General features: G+C 33.5%; 1 protein-coding gene across 1 annotated transcript in view; it reads right to left on the bottom strand.

Moving 5' to 3' along the window:
- The window catches only part of Dlg2 (discs large MAGUK scaffold protein 2), a 2085086-nt gene that overhangs the window by 1737359 nt on the left and 328832 nt on the right, over window positions 1-18895 (bottom strand). The gene's annotated exons all lie outside the window — the stretch shown is intronic.

Genomic DNA, 18895 nt, shown 5'->3' with positions numbered 1-18895 from the left:
ACATCTTGATCTTGGACTTACGGATGCTGAGTCATGAAAAAACAAATTTCTATCATTAAAAAAAAAAACTATAAAGCTGCCAGGCACTAGTAGCTCATGTTTATAATCCTAACTACTCAGGAAGAGCTGAAATCTGGAGGCTAGCCTGGAAAGACAAGTTAACAAGGCTTCATCTCCAAAATAAGCAGTTAAAAGCAAGAATGGAAGCATAGATCAAGTGGTAGAGTTATAGATGAGCAAGTATGAAGCCCTGAGTTCAAATACCAGCATCATACACTAAAATAAACTATAAAAAATTTTGTATAGTATATAACTTGGGGAAAACACTATTCACTAATTTACCTGAAAAATATTGTAGCTATTTCCCTAGAAAGCCTAATACTTTTCCTTCACTTACTCAATTAATTTCTTGCTTTTTATTTTTACTTTTAATTTAGCCACAATTATATTGTCTATATCCTTTCTACATAAAGTATGTGTTACTTTACAATTAAGAAAAATAGTTATAAACTGAAAATAAGAAAAAACATAATGAAATAGTTAAATGTTTAGAAAATATTTAACTCTAGATCTTCACTACTTACAAGAGTTTTGGTACTGTTTATAAATGAGAAAATCTACCCCAACAAATCTATTCCTATTTACAATAATTATAAATGCCTATAAAATAATAAGAATAAAATAAAAAATTAATCAAATCAAAGCAAATTATATTAAATAATTAATTTTTGTTCTACCAGCCAATCTAATCATTTAATGTACACTTACTTTTGCTGTTATCTTATATAAAAACAAAATTTGTGCAAAACAAATAATTTTATAGTAAATCTAGGTTTTCTGTGACCTGAAGCTTTTATGATTTGGGAGCTTCTCTTTAAGGTAAATAATATAAAATTACCAGTCAAACCAGGTAAAAATATAAACCTTATTTAGAATGAAAAATGTATTTAGTAAGCTACAGATAAAAAGAGGTTCTTAAATTTAAGGATAAATCCTTTGGGAAAAAACTATGAAATTGTTCACAGCTCCTTCATATTGTCTGTTTATCATTATGTACATTGATCTCACACTCTAAATAGTTCCTTAAGATTCTATGTTTACTGGTACTTTAATTCTACTTTTACATTAATTATATTAAATCTTACACAGAAATGACATCACACATATACTTAAATACATATAGATACATATAGATATGTAGATATCTATATGTACATAGATATACATATAAGTACATATAGACATCATACCCACAGAGTCATATGTACATAGATTATTATACACATAAAGGATATATGTGATATGCTCTATATTATCGATTTAATTATAAGCATTTTAAAATGCATAAACTTTAATTTCACTTAAACTGCAAATATTTAATTTTCAGCTAGCTTAGTAGAAAAATCAAAAAGTTGTTATTCATTTAGAGGTACTTCAAGTCGGATCCTCAATTACTTGACTACATCTTTCACTATGATGAGCAATATCAAATGATCAGAATGCAGTTATATTTCATACTTCTAAATTTCAAGAACACTTCTAATTACTAGGCATATCATCTTCACATTGTAAGACAAAATTAAATTACATTTTTTCACTGATGGAAGAATGAGAGAAAGCAAAAAGAAGCTTCGAGCTTAAAACATGTTGCAAATAACTATGAAACCAGGCAATCTGACCAAGCTTCCCACAAGTCCCCTCAAAAGGAACAACAGTTAAAGACAAGACATTTCAAAATATTATCAATACCTCAGCTCAAAGGGACTGGATATGCAGGTGCATCAGATACTTTGGTCATTAAAAATAAATCTATATAAACCTTCACAAAAAATTCTGGTATATTACTGATATCAACATTTATAATACTATTTACAATAGGTCAAGAGATAAAACAAATAATTGTTTAGATGAACTACTTAAAATGTATTTATTATTATCACATGACTGGTTATAGTAATCTAACTTAAAAGTTTTCATTGCTCCAGCTGAAAAAATTAGAAACAATGTATATGTGAGCTAAATTTAGAAAATGAAAGAGGAAAGGGAAATTGTCTCAACTATTATTGATGCAAGATAAAAATGAATACATGCTATATTTATACTTACAAAGATTGAACAATTACATTATTCCTGTTAACAAGAAATATGGATCCTGTGCCATCTTACTTATATTTACTTAGTTGTAAAATCTCCCAAATCATCAGTGCTATGAAAATATAAATGAGACAAAAATTATTTTCCATTATTGGCACATAAATAATATAGCCTAAAAGAGTTAATAATCATGGATCAAATGAAATCTGTTCAAAATCACATGGAAGAAGCTGAACTTCAAATGACACTCACTCAAACAGAAGTCAAAGGAGAAAGAAACCATAACACAGCTATTGCTATAAGCACCAAGTATCAGACATTTGAGTCTATGTCAAATTTTTGTGTTTGGAGGATGTCTAGATAAATTGGATGAATGCAATGCACATATATCTATGACCATTGATAGTGATGTGCCTTGAATTTTTATGTAAGATACAGTAATTTTTATTAAATAAAGTTTCAGGTGGAGATTGATATTTTGTGCATATGAAATTATGAGAAATGATTATGTAATGATGTATGTAATATTTTCCTAAGCCTACTGTACACTAATAAACAGATCTAATTTTGTGTTATACAATGACTCTTAAATCTTTGTTGAGTTTACTTTATCAGAACTATACCAGAAGATTAAAACTATAACAAAAAAAGAAAATGTTAATTTATGATTTCATTCATATATAATATTACTACCCTCTAAAAAGGTTTGCAAATGAGGAAATTGAAGCTTGAAAAGATAGAGAAATTTACAGGTCTCAAGATGATGTATTGTGGAGTTGAAATCAAATGAGCTTTTAAAGAGCTAGAATCTGACTTTGTGGAAGGCTCTAGTACCCTTTAAACCCAAGGATCCAGGAACTGATTCTGTGCTGATCTTGGAAACAGTTACATTCGCTATGTGGCTTTTTCTCCTTTTAAAATGTATGCCTTAAGCCAGATGACTAAATTTAGAGTAATATGTAATTTGTGGTTTTCTATAACTCCTTTCATAGCAAATAAATTTCCTGAAAATCTTTTTCTGCTGTAGAAATATTGGAAACATTATTTTGACGTATCTCTTCAATATGTCCCTCTATACTATTTTTTGTCCCTTGAAAAGCATAATAGAGTACTTCCTGTAATTTTGTAAGTAATATTTAAGTGATGGGGATCAACAAATCAAGATATGGTTTGGGCACCATCTCAAACAGATTCGCAAGAAAATATTCAATTCAAAATGTCAGATCTAGCATTCTGCTTAAAGAATAAAATTCAAAGAACTGAAATATTACTTCTTTGAATATGCGACTTGCTGCGAAAATGCTAACCCTTGAAGAACTCAGTTCAGTACAACACATCTTTACTGAATTGATTTAAAAATCAAGTAGGCATTCACTGTATACTTTAAAGGTTTATAACTCTATACCAGGCAATAGTCATGAAAAAAGGTTTCTAAGAGAAAATGATTAAAAGATCAATAAACTCTTTTCTCTAAAACCCTCCACAATAGGCCTTTGTGTTCCATTCTGATTTTTATGGAACCCATAAAACAGCTGAGTTAACAACAGGACAGAAGCTTTTTAGGATGAGGAAGGATCACTAGGGGTACAAAAGGCTCCAACTCTGCCCTCTTAAAGCTGAGGAGTGAACCTATAAATACATACTTTGTTTTGGCAAAGACTAGTGTTTTTCCTGTTTTTTTAATCTTATTTAATCCTTAAAATTATCTTTTTAATATAATTTTACTGTCAAAGTGATGTACAGAGGGATTACAGTAACATACATAAGGTAATGAGTGCATTTCTTATTGAACATTGTTATCCCTCCCTTGTTTTTCTCCCACTTTCCCTCCCTCACAATCAACCTGAAGTTGTAAAGTTCATTTCCAATATATTATCTTGTGAGACTGAGCTTCATAGAGAAGGATTATAAATCTAATAAATGATGAATCTGAAATTCAAAATCAGTTGGCTGATTGTCCTTTTTGAGGAGCTGTCACATCCTTGTATTCTTTTTATGCCAATTTCTGTGATATTAAACATGGAAAATTCAGTTGACCATTGCTAGCAACCTTCCTGCATTTCTTGGATCCTAGTGTAGATTTCACACACACACACACACACACACACACACACACACACACACACACACACACACACTTTTCTGCTTGCTTGGGATGCTATGAAATCTCATTTGGCTTCAGCTTCAGTTCTGCTTGTATGACCGGTCTATCTCACCATCCATCTGTATTTCTATGTAGTTCCCAATTTCAGTTTCTCTCCGCAAACATTCTGATTTACTGCACCTTAAATTCCTGGCCAGACTGTGAATTATTTCATAAATCCATGTGAGACTACATCTTCATTACTTTTTCAGGCATATTGGAGGCAATTCAGAGCTATTGAGAACATGAGCACCTTGAGGGTAAAAATTGTTTTGTACTCATTTATGTAGTCTCTGTATCTAATTCAAATATCTGGCACAAGTGTGCACTGGGATATGTTCTTTTAACTGATAAATAAGTAATGACTGAAGGAATATATCACAGAACATTGGGCTAAGGAGCCTGGGGAGAATTCTCTGGTTTTCCTGCTATTACTATTTGGGTGCAAGCCCCATAATTTCTATGTTAGGAATCTTAGATTTGTAAGAACCATCTGTACAATTTTTGTCAAGTTAATTAATGTCTACTTCAGATACATTATTATAAAAAGAGACAATGACAGACTATCTCACAGATAGTTGTGAGGATTACAGGATAAAATTAATTTTATACCCTTAATAAATCTTGACAATCAATCTATAGGCTATAAAGTACATCTTTGTTTACCTTACATACCATATGATTAGGAAATATCAATAGAGCTCTACTTCTTGACTTTTAATTTTTTTGCATAGAATATATATGTAATAAGATGAAATTGATTTTTAAACAATTATTTATTCTAATGGGCCTATATCAGCCTCTTTTTGTTGTAGATCTTTTGAGATCTTCCATATGAAAGCCTAATTGGTGGTTTGTATATCCCTACTAATTTAAAGTTGAAAGCCCTTCAAGTGTAGTCAATTCACTGAGTCAATTGTTTCATTCATTAAGTAAGATCTGTTAAAGTCTCTTCAATGTGCCAGGCACTCTGACAGAAAATCAAAGCAGAGACAAATAAAATAGAACATTTACATGAGAGATATGGCCAAAGTTTCAAGTCTCTTGGTCATTCTCAGCTCTGTATTTATCTTCTTCAAGAGTTCCAAAAAGGAATACAGCTGGACATCAATGAGGAGAAAAAGATCATCATCTTTTGTTTTATTGATTTCTAAATGGGAGGAAGCCAAAGAAAATGGGAAGCAGCAATCTCCCCATTCTAGACATATTTACACTCCATGTGGGGCCATGATAGAGGTGGTAAAGGCAAAAGTTAAGAGCTGTTGGATCCAAGTCATTGATTATATATTATTTATAGTCTCTTAAAAAACTCCTTTTTGTTGCAGAGCGCTTCTGCATGGCAAAGGACATAGCTAGCAAGAGCAATAGAAAGCCCACAGATTGGGAGAAGATCTTCACTAGCCATACAACGGACAAGGGTCTCATATCTAAAATATACTTGGAACTCAAAAAATTAAAGCCCCCAACAACAAATCCTCAAAGAAACAACTGCCCAATAAATAAGTGGGCTAAAGACTTGAAGAGAAACTTCTCTGAAGAAGAAAGAAGGATGGCCAATAGACACATGAAAAAATGCTCAACCTCCCTAGCCATAAAAGAAATGCAAATCAAAACAACATTGAGATACCACCTCACCCCAGTTAGAATGGTTATAATCAAGAACTCTAACAACAACAGATGCTGGAGGGGATGTGGACAGAAGGGAACCTTACTTCATTGTTGGTGGGAATGTAAACTTGTTCAACCACTTTGGAAAGCAGTATGGAGGTTCCTCAAAAGACTTCACACAGAGCTCCCCTATGACCCAGCAATCCCACTTTTGGGCATTTACCCAAATGTTTACAAACAAGACCACACTAAAGCTACCAGCACAACTATGTTTATTGCAGCCTTATTTACCATAGCTAAGATATGGAACCAGCCCAGATGCCCCTCAGTAGATAAATGGATCAAGAAAATGTGGTATATATGGAATTCTATGCCTCCATCAGAAAGAATGACATTGCCCCATTTGTTAGGAAATGGAAAAACTTGGAAAAAATTATATGAAGTGAAGTAAGCCAGGCCCAAAGAAACAAAGGTCCCATGGTTTCCCTTATTTGCAATATCTAGTATATGTATGAGTCAAGCGGAAAAGGTCAGATAATGTGATGTTAGGAAAATGAACCCTTAGATATGTATTTTAATGTTTTTTTCTTTCATGCATGTGTTTCTAACACATTTATAAGATTATCTCTTTGTTGCTTTGTATGTCCCTCCCCCACAGTATAACCCCTGCTTTCACTATATTTGATGTCAGTATAACTTGTGGAGGAGATGGGGAAAAACAAGTCGTTTAAGGATACAGGTGGACCTGTTGCAACAATGAGAAGTACAAGTTGTCATGTCAGAAACGAGCTTTACAACGTTGGTGGGGGGGGAGGATTGGGTGTGGGGGGAGGCTGGGAAGGGATATGAAGGGTAAACAAAGGAGGAGGCTGCAATGCTTGATAAGAAATGTACGCATTATCCTCCCCACGTAATTGTAACTCCTCTGTACAGTATGTTCACAAAAAAATAAAATTAAATTAAATTTTTTTTAAAAACTCCCTTTTGGAGGAATTTGCTGCTTTGGAGGTTTTTGTATTTACCTAGTATATTCAGAGCAGTAGAAAAACCTGTGACCTCTATCATTTTAAGGAAAATATCCTCTTCTAACTCCTTGGCCATAGAAACCAAATATAAGCTAGGATTAACTCTCAGGAAAATGGAAGTACACTTTTAATTTCAGCCTTTGTCTCTAAATCTTATAGAGAAATATTTTCCTTTGCTTTGGCATCTCTTCCTTTAGGTAATAGTAATCTGCCTCTCTTCACCATCAAAGCTGTAATATTTCAAGGGCTGAGGTAAGAATGTAGGCTTTAAGTAAAGGTACTGAGCAGATACCTCACTCTGCGGGGACTGCAGATCTAGTTAAAACAAGACCTCCTAACTCTGCTTGGAACTACATACCTCATAGAGAATGGAGCCCAAGCACCATTAATAATAAGTTACAATTTTTCTGCTCTTTTCCTTTGTACATTTCTCTTGTTTCAAAGAAGCTTCAAAGTGAGTCTGGTGCCACAAGAAGTAGCCAAAAAATTAAGATGTGTTTAGGATGCCAGTCATATTTTGTCATTATAGTGAGTACATTTCTTGTGGAACTTGTTACCCCCTTACTCATTTTTCTCCCACTTTCCCTCCCCCACCAAGTCCCTTCCTGCCAAGTTGTACAATTCATTTCCAATACACTGTCTTGTGAGTATCACTGTTGCCTTGGTTTGCACTTTGTCCTTTGTCTCACCATTTTGTTGTTCTCTTTCCCTTCCCTAATTCAGATAAAAATCTATATACAAAATACCCAGGGTACCAAAATAAAATACAATGACAAAAGGGAATAAACCATAAAGGGGGAAAACATGAAAGAAAAAAGAAATCACATAGTATATATTTTAAATAAAATAACAAGACAAGCACCAGTGGCTCACGCCTGTAATCCCAGCTACTCAGGAGGCTGAGATCTGAGGATCGCAGTTCAAAGCCAGAAAACCAGAAGTGGCACTGTGGCTCACAGTGTTAGAGGACTGGCCTGGAGTCAGGCCCAGAGTTCAAGCCTCATGACTGACTAAATAAATAAATGCCAGCAACAAAGAAAAACCTCTTGCTTCCATGTCTTGGAGCTCATTTTTTATTTGAAAGTGATTAACACAAAAAGAACAATGCAATCTCCACCATTTTTAGGAGGAGGTACAATACCTGATTTCTAGTTACATTACAGAGTAATGGTATAAAAATAGGACAATAAACCAGGCACTGGTGGCTCATTCCTATAGTCCTCGATACTCAGGAGGCTAAAATCTAAGGATCACGGTTCAAGGCCTGCCTGGTCAGGAAAATCTGCAACTCATTTACAATTAACCACCAGAAAACGGGAAGTTGATCTGTAACTCAAAGTGGTAGTAGACTGCTAGCCTTGAGTGACAGGGCTCACTTAGGGACAATACTTAGGCACTGAGTTTAAGCCTAACACCAAAAAAGGAAAAGAAAAATAGGACAATATTAGCACAAAAACAGACATATAGACTCATAAATAGAATTTTAAGATCTGGAAATAGGCCCATATTAGCTACAGCCATCTGATTATTTTGACAAAAATGCAGGCTCTTTAACAGATATATAAAAAATGGAAAATTGTAGACACTGGAAAAAGCACAGCCACTTTAACAGCTTTAGACTTCCACAAGTAGAAGACTAAAACCAGATCTTTTTCACCCAGTACAAAAACCAGTTCAAAAATGTTTCAAAGATCTGCAACTTTGAAGCTACTGTAGGAAAACATAGGGAAAATATTTCAAGAAAGGCATAAGTAACAGTTTTCTGAATTGGGCTACAATTGCTCAGAAAATAAGAGCAAGACTTGGAAAATGGGAGTGCTTCAAATTAAAAAAGTTTCTACACAGCTTATACAACATCTAAAACTAAGAGGGAAAAATACAGAATGAAAGACTATGTTTGCCAGTTATTCATATGATAAAGAACTAATATCCAGAATATATAAATAGCTCCAAATATTAAACACCTAAAGAAAAAATAATACAATTAATAAATGGGCAAATGAATTCAATAGCTCTCAAAAGAAGTAGAAAAAGCTGATAAATATATGAAGCTATGTTCAACATCTTTAGACATCAAAAGAAACGCAAATCAACATTTCATAGAGATTCCATCTCATCACAGTCAGAGTGATTATCATCAAGGAAACAACCAACCACAAATTGTGACTTGGATTTTATAGGCAAGGAAGGAACACTGATACACTGTTAGTATAGCCATTGTGGAAATCAATATCAAGGCTCTTCAAAATAAGGAAAAAATAGAACTACCATGAAATCCTGTTTATACTACTCTTGGACATATATTTAAAGGAATATAAATCAACTCAGAATAAAGATACCATGTTTAGAACAGCAGTTGCCCAACTGTGGAATCAGACTAGGTGTCCAAAAACTGATGAAGAAAGAAAACATTGTATGTATACACAATGGAGTATTATTTGGTTAGAAAGAAGAATAAATTATGTCATTGACAGGAAAATGGATGAAGCTAAAGATTATCGTGTTATGCAAAGAATACGAGATGAAGAAAGTTAAATACCTCATGTTCTCTCTCACATAAAAAATAGAAAAGTACTACATGAACGTAAAATGAAGATTGCTTGGGGATATTCATTAGGAAGGGAGAGGGCAAATGAGAGCATATTGAGGGTTAATATGATTGGAGCACTTTATTCATCTGCATGTAAATAGAATAATGAAATCTATCAAAATGTATTAAAAGTGGAGGAAAAGAATAGGAAGAAGAATGGTGTAGCAGGTGAATTAAATCAAAATACAGTGGGTGTGTGTGTGTGTGTGTGTGTGTGTGTGTGTGTGTGTGTGTGAAGGAAATATCACAATGAAAATCCATTTTGCAATTAATATATGCTAGTATAAAAGACAGCGATTAATAATCAGATTTGATGTATCATTAGAAACCTAAAATCAGAGCTATTGATGATATTTTTATTGGTAGACTACCATTTTGCCATGAATGTAGCTTTTCAACAGACAATAAAGTTCTGCTTTAATTTATGCATAAAATCTCATTTTCTTTTCTCCCTAAATCCTTAAAACTCTTCGAGGTTCTTGTCAATCCTGTCTATGATCTTGCATTAACTCCTGACATGGCTCAAGTGCTGAGCTTATTCTAGCCATGGAAAGCTACTTGCTGTTCCTAGATAAAGAAAAGATGCTCACTTTCATGTATTATGCCTGCCTTAACAAATGTTATTCGTTCAGCTAGAAATTCCCCTCATTCTTGTTGCCCAACTACATTCTTTAAAGTTTCCCAAGAGAATCCCTTTCTTTTCTGCCTCACAGTTACATATGCTCTATTTGTGACTTTATATTGCATTACAAACAGGAAATCTCCATGACCCCACTGGACTATGCACTTCTTATTGAGTACTCAGTAAAAATGTGTTGAAAGAGTAAAAGCATGGTTGTTTGAGTGTTTTGTATGACCACTTTGCCTTTATTTTCTTAGAAGTAGTCAAATCTGATGAACAAATATTTGCTTCACGGGGAGCCATTTTACCACAGTTCCAGCAAACTGTTAGAAACCAAAGTGATATAGTGTTGCAGTACAAGTTCTGGAGAACTAAAAGTTCAGAAACTTGGAGGTTTTTATTTTTAGACTTCCCTTCAGAATCAATTACATAATTCACTTTCAATAGACCTTCACTGTGTTCCCATGAGTCTTTGCATCTCTATTTCACTACGTTGCTTTGGACTGAATCTTTGTGTCCCCCGAAAATCCACACCTTCAGATCTTAGCTCCTAATGTATTTATAACTTAGGGACTTTTGGAGATAATTAAGTCATAGATTGGGGCTTACAAATGGCAGAAATTCACTTACAACAAGACACAAGAAGGGAAGGAGTGGGTCAAAGTGGGTAAGAATGCTGAAGGGGTGACACTGATCAAGATGCATTATATTCATAAACTACTCTTTTAAATAGCATCTCTTTTGTATAATTACTTAAGAATAAGAAAAAAAGTAAATAAGACCACAGAGCGTTTATTTTCTTTCTCTCTGTGCTTTATGTGAGGATCAAGAAATCAGTCACCTATCAACTAAGATTTTCACCAAGAAACCAGGCAAGCCTAGTACCTTGACCTCACACTTTCACACTCAAAATGTTTGCTGTTTAAACCCTCCAGTTTATGGTATTCTGTTAGACCTGCCCAAACTGGAACTATACAGTTGATATTAAAATAATTAAGTATATGCCTTTTTTCTAGATTGTTACTTCCTTGAATATACCCTCTCACAACAACTGATACCCTCATACATAGTTCTTAATTATTTTATGTATTAAGAATATAAAATAATCTAACACATAAATCCAGTCAATCAAAGCCAAACAAAGACCTGACTGACTGAAACTGTGTAGATTAAGACATTTTTTAAAAAGTAGTTTTCCAAATATCTTAAACGTTGGTGCTCTAAAATAAAATTTTCATTTTTATTTTATATGGAAACTGTTCCAAAATACACGTTCCTTTCTTCTTAAGGAAAAATTACATACAATAATTTAAAATATTTTGATTTAACTACTTAGTCTATAATGGAATAGTTGCTTTAAATGGTTAGTCATACACAAGATAGTCTTAAGCTGTGGTGGATTTTGTTTTGGTGTTTGGAGTGTGTGCATGCGTGTGTGTGCGTGTATGCGCACATGCACTTTCCTTTTTATCAAGCTCTTAATTTCACTCCTTGGAACATGAAGATGTCTGCAGATAACAATTGCTACTTGTAGTTAATAACTTTCCCTTATTGAAAGTTTACTGACATGACTATTCCTAGCACTTTTGTGCATTTGTATTAGTTTACTAAAGTCTGACAGATTTCTTGAGAGTATAGAATTGGTCCTTGCTCCTCAGAATACTCTTCTTGTTTTTACTTACTTGTTATTCAGGGAAAAAGCTTGATATTTGTTCTGAATATCTTTTCTAAAACTACATGTAGCTGAATTGTTACCTATTTTTTCAGAAAATTTCATCCCAATGATTTTATTTCAGACAGTACCATTACAATTAGGATAAATACTTTATTCTCACCCCATTTTCTAACAATGTTTAAAATAACACATAATTGGGACTTCTAAAATGCCTCTAAAAAAGCTCTCTATGATGCCTGTATCAGATAAATGCTTGGGAAAAAAGGTTAAGAGAAGAACAAAGGAATAATTGTTGGTTTTTTAAAGCAATGAAAAAGAAAGTATATTTGTTCTGTGTCTCAGAATTGCAGCTAACAGAATTTTAAGAAAATATACCCTTTTATTTTATCTATGAGAGAACTATATAATAACAAATATATTCCCATAGTAGAAATAGCAAATTCACTATCTCAGTCCTATATTTTAAAAGTAGCCTGATACTCTATTTATGTAGCTGCCACCTTGTTAATATATCCCAGGCAAGTATCCACTTTCAATCTGGATCTTACCAAGATTCTTTCTTTGGAAGCCTACTCTTTCTTTGTTGGAATTATCATTTGCAGTTTCCAGTGTTTCTCAGTGTTTTCATTTTCAATTTTATAGCCATAAATTCCACTTTGGATGTCATCTCTCACTCTGCACTTCAGATTGCCTCAAAATACATCTGGCTTTGGCCTTTACACAATAGATAACATCTTACTTCTCTGATCAGGCAAGGGTGGACAGATTCTCTCAGACTCTCAATGAAAATGGATGAAGATCAGATAGATAGCAGCATCAGTCATCATGCATTGCACTTTTTAAAAAGTAATACCTCGTAATAGTCTTAGGATTCTATGATATTCTAAGAGGTAGAGAAATAAAGAGTACAGGTGGATCAGGGGAAACTAAATGTAAATTCTATTGCATTGTAAAATGTAATAAATAGGAACAACTTCACAAGATTATTGAAATAAATACATGAGACTCTGTAGGTAAAGAGCAATTAAAATGTTTAATCTATAGTAACTGCTTATAGGAGTGTTAATAGTAAGATACTTGCAAGTATAATAGTATTGATTCCAACACAAAATCTATAACAAAGAAGAGAAAGAATTGAATGAAAATCTATTCTTGTTCTATTTTAGTTTGCAATGTGTTTCCAGGAACATGATCATTTTGAGAAGTGTGTAGCACTGACTAGTTGTCTGACCTTGAAAAAAAATTATATTCCCTGTAGTCTAATTTCTTCATCTGTAAAATGATAACAATAATACCCTGTATGATTATTATAAGAATTATTATAAGACTTAAATGAGTTAACATATGCACAATGCTTAGACAACATTCTGGAAGCCTAAATAAGTGGTAGCCATTATCTTAAAATGTGTTAGGATTTATGCAAGTCATGGTTCTCCAGAAAAACAGAGGTATTTGGATGGATGGATAGATTGATGGGTGAATACAAATATAGATAGATAATAGAAAGATAGATACATAGATAGATATGTTAAGGAATTGGCTTTTGCAGTTGTTGACTAGTAATCTAAGAACTTGGGAAGAAGTGATGTTTCAGTCCTAAGGCAGCATTCCTTTTCTAGGAAAACTATATTTGTTCTTAAGGCTTAACTGACTGTATGAAGCCTACCTATATCAGATCATGTCTTTAATAAGTCTTGTCTGATTGTAAATGTTATCAACATCTATACCATAACTTCATAGCAACTCTTAACTTGTCTGCTTAAATAACTAGATATTATATCCTAGACAAGGTTACATGTAAGATTAACTATGACAGTACTATAAAGATGTCTCATAAAGTATATTTTATGTCCAGACTATTTTTTAAGAAACATGTTTAGCAAACACCTAAAGGTATTAACTTCTTTAGATTTATGGCTCACTCTTGCACATTCTACAAAAGAGAACTCCTTAGAATTTCCTGCTACTGTAATATCTGGCATTATATTATTTACATTAATTTTTCATTAGGCTGTAGAGAAAAATCATAACCAAATTCTGCTCTCCAACAATACTAAGTTGAATAATTATATCTAATGCATCAAGGATATTCAAAAATTAAATTTGGATTTTACCTGTTTCCATTCAATGATGTTATTTGAAAGCAATGGTATTTTATACAATATACTAATATAACCCACCTAATTTACTAGGGTACATTCACTGGTGCTAGTGTATGCAAACCTTAATCACAAGACACAAGTCCGACTCCATAGTATTGCCAAGAGTTGTAAAGAGTTCACAAGAACTATTATACAACGTAGAAAATGCTAACTTCCCTAAAGGAAAACTGTTGTGTGGAATCCAAGCAAGAACAGTATAGTTCATAAAGCCCTTTTGAAGTTTCCATATAATGTCTCTGTGGGCATATTCTATGGTAGTGGTTTGTAGACCCACTGCAGTGATATAAAGCCATCATTACATAAAGAGTAAAAATATATGAACATCTTTTTCAGTGTTACATCTGATTATAGTTATTGGTAGTTCAACCTCCTGAAGAAATCTCACTCTCTCTCCATATTTTTCAAAGCTGGATTAGCCTCTACATAATGCAGCTCCTTTCTCTATTGGAGTAAAAATTTAGGACTATAAACACTGTATCTCTTCAATTGGATATATGAGATACAATTGCAAAACTCAGAAATAAATTTTAAAAAATACTAAATTACTAAAGCATAAACAATAAACAAAAATTAATTCTGAAACAGGAAAGACAGTTTCTGCATCCTTTCTATGCCTCTAAGATCTCCAGTTACCTAGTCTTGCAGACTGACATTTCTGAGAGTAATGCAATCTGCTGCTCTACGTTCACATGCAGCACGGGATGTGGAGCTATACAGCCTTGTTTTAGGTCCGTTATTACCTATTTTTCTGATAACTAAGTATTTTCTTTGTGTTAGTGAGTTGTGATCACATATAACTCTTATTTACTTTTAACAATTTTTTTCAAAATCTTACCTAAGCATCCATTCTAAGTCAATCAGGAGATTTTTAAGACATATTTCTACTAATATATATATGTATATATATGTATATACACACACACATATATAAAACCAGCATATCACTCTCTGACATCAAGAAAAATATGGCCAATTACCCTTTCCATAAACATTCCCTGAATCCTTACTGCTTAACAAAGCTCTAGATCACATTGTAACTCTATGAATAAATATAATATTTGTTAACAAGACACTCATAATCTTAATAGATAAAGCATTTGAGCAACCTAATCCAATACTATATGTACTTTGGGAAAAAAGAAGAATTTTTTATATTTCAAATTATTAGAAGACTGTCAATATATAGTTAGGCCTTAAAAAATAAAGAAATGCTCAGGTGCAAACAAAGGATGCATGTTCTAGACAGAGGAAATAATAAGAAAATACTTAAGAAATGCTTCCTGTGAATTAGGTGAAGACTGTAAAAACTATGTTAGGGAGATAGAACAATATTCAGGAAACAATAAGATTGATAGATACTTCTTATTTACTGTTAAAGATTATTAGCTTGAAGAGGTTAAATTAGAAGAGGAAAAACGAGATTATAAAGGCAAGGTAGAAACCTGTGGCCAAATCCTTAGAAAAATTCTATAAGAACTTGAATTAGATCAGTGCCATTGCAAATGGAAGAGACTCAAGCATAGAAACATCCTAAAGATATTCATATCAATAGTATCTTACAATTAAATGACTTTGTTCCACCCCAGTCATGTATTGTTTGAGGTCTTGTTTTTCTAATAAAATATGTATATAATCCAACTTCTTACTTCTGAATAATATGAGGAAGAAAGCTACAGTACTCACTGCTTTTGAAGATTTTATTGGAGGTCTAAAGTACGCCAAAGAAAAGTCATATTGGAAATTGTAAATTACTCATACGTAAATGCTGAAATAACTTCAGTCTCTAGCAAAGTAAACACCAGCAGGACTTTTCTGCCCCAGCTACTTTAGAACTGAGATCCTCAGATTTCAGCCTCCTGGATAGTTAGGATTGCATCCATAAACCAGTGACCAACAGGATTTTCCTATAAGTTAATTTTTTTCTTACAATATAGTTTCAAAACGTTTTATCAGTCATTGTGGTTCATTTATTCATACATATTCATTCATATTCCCTGGGAAATCATACACTATCATAAAGAAAATCTACCATTTATTATAATACATATTTTTCCAATAGTTGTTGAATATTTCCTGACCTGATACCTACTTCATTGATCTCCATGCCACCAGTATCTCCTGTTTGTGGTCTATCATGCATGATGCTGCCAGCTAAATCTTCCTCAGCAAAGCTGGTAATACCATGTATTTATAGCTTAGCAAACAAAAATTGAAACAATATGTCTCCACCAAACCAGCCCTACAAAAGATTCTTAAAGAAGTCCTACACATAGAAAACCAACATGACCACAATAAAGGCCAAGAAACCATACCCAAACTGAGAATCCAAGAACCATAGGAAGAACAAAGTTTTCGCAGCCCCCAAGAAGGTGGATAAAATGGCAGGAACTCCTAAATACCTCTCAGTCCTATCTCTCAACATTATCAGACTTAACTCTCCAATTAAGCGACATAGACTGTCTTGTTGGATTAAAAAGCAAGATCCTTCTATCTGCTGCCTTCAAGAGTCACATCTTGCCCATAAAAACAAACACATTTTCAGTGCGAAAGGCTGGAACAAAATCTACCAAGCAAATGGTCCCCATAAACAGGCAGGAGTTGCAATCTTAATATCAGATAAAACAGACTTCAAATTAAAATTAGTGAGAAGAGATAAAGAAGGTCGCTACATACTAATTAAGGGATCGCTCCTTCAGGAGGATATCACAATTCTAAATATCTATTCACCAAACAACGGAGCACCCAAATTTATCCAAGAAACATTACTTTCTCTCAAAACCAAACACATTAATTGTTGGGGGCTTTAACACACCACTATCCACACTAGATAGATCAACTCAGCAAAAACTCAACAGAGAAACTGCAGACCTAAACAACTGCATAGATCAACTAGACTTAACAGACATCTAACGAATATTTCACCCAGCAGCATCAGAATACACTTTCTTCTCAGCAGCACATGGCACATTTTCCAAAATAGACCACATTTTAGGCCACAAAGCAAACTTGTCCAAATTCACAAACATTAAAGTTATACCTTGCATTCTCTCAGACCACAAGGGAATAAAATTAGAACTCAACACCAAAAGCCACCAAAGAAAGTCCTGTAACACATGGAGGCTGAACAACACACTGTTGACCCACCAGTGGGTCATGGAAGAGATTAGAAATGAAATTCAAGTGTTCATGATATTCAACAAAAATGAACACACAAACTACCAGCTCCTCTGGGACACAGCAAAGGCAGTACTCAGAGGCAAATTTATAGCTCTGAATTCCTACATCAACAAATTGAAGAGAACTGAAACCAACAATTTAATGAGACATCTGAGCTACCTTGAAAAAGAGCAGCAAGATAAACCCCAATCCAGTAGATGGAAAGAAGTAACCAAAATTAACTCAGAATTAAATGACTTAGAATCCAAAAAAAACCATAGAAAGAATCAACAAAACAAAGAGTTGGTTCTTTGAAAAAATTAACAAAATAGGCAGACCCTTAGCACATCTTATCAGAAAGAGAACACACCCAAATAAATAAACTCAGAGATGAGAATGGAAACATCACCACAGAAACAACCAAGATTCAGAACATTATAAGGGAATACTTCTCAAACATTTAGGCTAATAAGTTTGAGAACTTGGCAGAAATGGACCTTTTCCTAACAAATATGGACATGCCGAAACTAAACCAAGAAGATTTAAACCATCTTAACAGGCCCATATCAAGCATTGAAATAGAAACAGCAATAAAAGACCTCCCAGCTAAGAAAAGTCCAGGACCAGATGGTTTTACAGAGGAATTCTACAAGGCATTCAAAGCAGAGCTCACACCAATACGCTTTCAACTCTTCAATGAAATTGAAAGTTCAGTACCGAACTCAATCTATGAAGCAATCATAACCCTCATCCCAAAATCAGGCAGGGACTCATCAAAGAAAGAGAACTATAGACCCATTTCTTTGATGAACATTGATGCAAAACTTCTCAACAAAATTCTGGCCAATCGACTTTAACAATTCATCCAAAAAATCATACACCACGATCAAACAGGATTCATTTCAGGGATGCAAAGCTGGTTCAATATACGCAAATCAATTAATATTATTCATCACATCAACAGGAGCAAGGATAAGAACCACATGGTTATCCCAATAGATGCAGAAAAAGCATTTGACAAGATCCAACAACCCTTTATGATGAAGGTTCTCGAAAAATTAGGAATCCATGGAAAAATCCTCAATACAATAGAGGCTGTATATGACAAACCTACAGCCAACATTATACTCAATGGTGAAAAACTAAAGCCATTTCCTCTTAATTCAGGAACGAGACAAGGATGTTCACTCTCTCCACTTCTCTTCAATCTAGTATTAGAACGCCTAGCTACAGCAATAAGACAAGATGCAAACATAAAGGAGATCCAAATAGGGAAAAAGAAATAAAATTCTCCCTCTTTACAGATGACATGATCTTGTATTTAAAGAATCCCACAGACTCCGCTCCCAAATTACTCAAGCTGATTCAAAACTTTAGCAAAGTAGCAGAGTATAAAATTAATCCTCAAAAATCAATGTCTTTTTTGTATGCCAACAATGAGAAAAGTGTGGCTGAAAATTAGGAAAGCAACTCCATGCGTAATAGCCCCACAAAAAATAAAATACTTAGGAATTAACTTAACCAAAGAAGTGAAGGACCTCTATGATGAAAACTAAAAACCTGAAAAAGCAAATCAAAACAGAACTCAGAAATTGGAAAAAAAAAAAACAAAAAAAAAAAAACTCCCATGTTTCTGGATTGGAAAGATCAACATCATGAAAATGGCAATACTTCCTAAGGCCATCTATAAATTCAATGCGATACCTAACAAAATTCCAACCTCATTCTTCAAGGAAATAGAAGAGGCAATCCAAAAATTCATATGGAACAATAACAGACCCTGAATAGCAAAAACGATCCTTAACAGAAAGAGCAATGAA

Source organism: Dipodomys spectabilis, unplaced genomic scaffold (assembly GCF_019054845.1).
Source record: "Dipodomys spectabilis isolate Male_0828 unplaced genomic scaffold, ASM1905484v1 ptg000003l, whole genome shotgun sequence".
Classification (NCBI taxonomy): domain Eukaryota; kingdom Metazoa; phylum Chordata; class Mammalia; order Rodentia; family Heteromyidae; genus Dipodomys; species Dipodomys spectabilis.
This window is presented reverse-complemented; position numbering and strand designations above follow the sequence as displayed.